At 45.9% G+C, this 3,946-nt stretch overlaps 1 long non-coding RNA gene across 1 annotated transcript; it reads right to left on the reverse strand.

Moving 5' to 3' along the window:
• Window positions 1-1,197: 1,197 nt before the first annotated feature.
• LOC134943925 (uncharacterized) lies at window positions 1,198-3,685 on the reverse strand. Its single transcript, XR_010181829.1, has 2 exons — window positions 3,365-3,685; window positions 1,198-1,425 (listed from the first exon to the last, which is right to left on the reverse strand). It is a non-coding gene; the product is annotated as an uncharacterized LOC134943925 (long non-coding RNA).
• Between the last annotated feature and the right edge of the window lie 261 nt (window positions 3,686-3,946).

Consider the following 3,946-nt stretch of genomic DNA (forward strand, 5'->3'; position numbering starts at 1 on the left):
GGTCATGTGACTGTCGGTCTCCCGACCGCCGGTCACATGAATATCACCCCCACTGGGCAATGGTGGATAGATACTTATATGAATTCCAAGTCTATCGTCTTATTTAGCCCCTGTGGCTTAAGGGACTGCAGCTTGAGAATTCATGCAGCTTCTTGTCTGCATAATGGGGGTAATTCAGACCTGATCGCTAGGGGTTTCTTGCACTGTTGCGATCGGATAGTCGTCGCCCATAGGGGAGGGTATTTTAGCTGTGCAGGTGTGCGATCGCATGTGTAACAGAGCTGTACAAACAGATCTTGTGCAGTCTCTGCACAGCCCAGGACTTACTCAGCTGCTGCGATCACTTCAGCCTGTCCGGGTCCAGAATTGACGTCAGACACCCGCCCTGCAAACGCTTGGCAGCGCTTTTTCCAACCACTCCAAAAAAAATGCTCAGTTACCACCCACAAACGCCTTCGTCCTGTCAATCACCTTGCGATCGTCCATACAAATGGATTCTTCGCACAAACCAATCGCTGAGCGGCGATCCGCTTTGTACCTGTGCATTGCGGTGCATATGCATGCGCAGTTCTGACCTGATCGCAGCGCTGCAAAAACCGCTAGCGCGCGATCAGGTCTTAATTACCCCCAATGTTCTAAAGCGGTCTCCTCCTCTACTGGTAATAGCTATGTGCGCTAATCCCATCAATCCGAGGCAGGAGGGATACGCAGCATGTACCTCCATAAAATGTACACCCATTAAGGATATTTCTCCTACGTTCCATAGATCACGTTGTGCATTTAAGGACACGATCAACCAGCTGTGTGGATCTAGCGTTGAGACTGACTGATTACAAACGGAGAGTCTGCACTTTCTACCATCTACATCGGTAATTATACCTGAGCACCTCCCCAGTGTCCGACTTAAAATAACTCTTATTACACACCACTGTCTTATATGAACGCCAGAATCGATCCCCTGATACGCATAGTAATTGCTTATATGAGTAAAGGATCACCTTGTGATTTTAGCTTTCCACTATATGAATTATATGTTGGCTATTGCTATATGCGATTCCATATATGTGGCTTTTAGTCTAAATGTAATTTTAGACTAATCCATGTTACATCAGTCACAGAAAGGCTAGCGTAGCATAGGGGCTCATTCTGCAAATTCCCGGCCTCTCCCACCAGGTACAAACCACAGACCCAGAGAGATACTCTGCTGACGCTTTATTTAATGCTGATGTGTGGACGTACAGGGACCGCAAAGTATGGGGGCCGTGTACTCCCATCTTATCTTCTCTCAGAGGTCACTGAGATAAGTGCAGGAAACGTGGCCCTTTATCAGGAGACTACTGGTATCACATGGCTAATGATGGTATCACATGACTGATGATGGTGTCACATGACTGTTGACGTCACTGCCGTTGGTAAGATGGCAACCTGTGAAAAGACCATCAATGTATAAAACTGCCATTGTACAACTGAGGAAAACAGATTATATATGAGTATTTACTATCAGACTGCAGAAATATTTTCGACCGCAAAAGCAGCCCCCATTAGAAAGCTATGGGAACTGCTTTCTTGCTGACTGTACCAAGCTCCCAGTAGCGGAAGATGGTGATAGCCAGAGTAGCCTGTAGACTACAGCTCGCAGAAAGGACCGGGATAGGCTGCATGTGCGCAGTACAGCGGTGACCCCCTGGGAAGTGAAAGTAAAGTGATCACTAATGTGATCATCCAGCCAGTACATAGGGGTCTATTCATGAAGCAGTGAAAAGAGCGGAGAAGTGAGCCTGTGGAGAAGTTGCCCATGGCAACCAATCAGCTGCTCCGTCAATTGTGTGGTATGCAAATTATAAATGTTACATCAATGCTGATTGGTTGCCATGGGCAACTTCTACACTGGCTCACTTCTCCTCTCTCTTCACTGCTTCATGAATAGACCCCTTACTTCCTATTGCAACAAACAGCGCTGATGAGAAATTATAATGCTTGAAACCTGATAATTAATAAATGGGCCCCACAATGTCTTACATCAGTGACATTTGTTACACAGCCAGTACTTGCTTGTCAGTAAATTCCTGTTTTTTAGGCAGCTGTTTTCTAGAAGCCCCAAATGATGAAGAAACACTTATAATATAGATTGGATTACTCATATTCAATGTACGAGAGTCACTCAACCAGAAGACAGTCTGGATGGCGGCTGACAAAATACCGACAGTGACATCCCAATGTTTAAAATACCCACAGAACGTAATGAACTATAGTAACCCTGATCACTAACCTCCCCAACCCACCTTTCCCGCAGCCTAAACCTAACTTCTCCCCGCAGCCTAACCCTCCCCCCGCACACCCTAACCTTCCCCTTCCCCGCACCGTAACCCTAACCCTCTCCTCGCAGCCTATACCTAGCCCCCCTTCCCCCCCTCTCGCACCCTCATCCCGACCGGATCCCTCTCTCTGGTATAATGACTGTATCAGTGTATATGTTATTACATCTATGTGATGCAGTTATCCCAGCTGCCTATAGGGCAATTATTTATTAGCAGCTTCTTATATAGCGCAGTAAATTCCGTTGCGCTCTACAATTGGAACAACAGTGATAAAACTGGGTAATAACAGTCAGACATAGAGGTAGGAAGGCCCTGCTCACAGCTTACACTCTATAGGGAAATAGGCATTGATACACAAGGATAGATGCTACCTATTGCATAACGGTCCACCAGATTGAAAAATGATATAATAGGGGTCGATTCACCATGTATTGCAATAGAAACGTCCTTTGAACTCCTTATTGCACACACTCAGATAGTTACTCCAAAATTCTTCCTTCTCAGGGAAAATTCAATAATGTTCTTATGTAATTGGACCCACGTAGAATCTATGGAAATAGATATAAGCCTCTCCTTATATCTATTTCCATAGATTCTACGTGGGTCCAATTACATAAGAACATTATTGAATTTTCCCTGAGAAGGAAGAATTTTGGAGTAACTATCTGAGTGTGTGCAATAAGGAGTTCAAAGGACGTTTCTATTGCAATACATGGTGAATCGACCCCTATTATATCATTTTTCACATGGGTGATATCTAAACATGGCTACTGGAGAGCGCTATTACTAGTATACACTTATTTTCTTCATTTGTCTCATTTAGTGTGTTTTGGATGCACACTTGTGTTATACTGTGTAGCTGCACTACTGTTTCATTGCGCACTGTATTTTGAAGTTTTTTCCCAAAAAAAGGTCCACCAGATTGCAAAGGTGGATGGGAAAGTGAAGAAAGAGAAATATGTGAGGATTGATGTGGACTGTACAGAGGGAATGTAATTGGATTGGGACGTTTTTTGAATGTACGGCCTTATGTAACATCCACCTACCTAGTGCCTTCTCCTGCGTCTCCCTCTCCTGCGGGCCCTTGATGACTTGTACTTGTAGGCATAGCTGGGGCCACAGTTGCGGCTGCTGTACCTCCTTCTCCTACCCCTTCCCATGGAGCGGCGGCTGAACCTGTCCATACACATTCTCTCCTTCCTGACTGGATCCGCTGGTGGTGACTCATCCAGAGGTGGACTAGGAAAGGACTGACCTGGGCAGCACTAGGTCCCTCATATACCTGGAACTGGCAGGGCCTACTGTGACATCACAGAGAGGTCCAGTCAGACGTGTCATGAGCTGGATGGGGAGACTCTGGCCAGGACACAACATAGGCCTATCAGACTGTTATATACCCGGTGCTGAATATATAAGCAGTGCTAGTGATTTCTGTATGACACTACTATGCCCGACACCTGTTACCAGTTCCCATGTCCGCCGATAGGAACAGTCTGCTGATGGGAACTACAGAGGCCTGGGGCACTGGCTGGCCTGGCATTAGGTATATAGCAGTGATGTGCGGTGGGGTGAGGCAGGTGAGGCAGAGCCTTTCCTGTCATACTTACGTTTAAACTAGAGTTTTGACT

This window comes from Pseudophryne corroboree, chromosome 7, assembly GCF_028390025.1.
Source record: "Pseudophryne corroboree isolate aPseCor3 chromosome 7, aPseCor3.hap2, whole genome shotgun sequence".
NCBI classification, from domain to species: Eukaryota; Metazoa; Chordata; class Amphibia; order Anura; family Myobatrachidae; genus Pseudophryne; species Pseudophryne corroboree.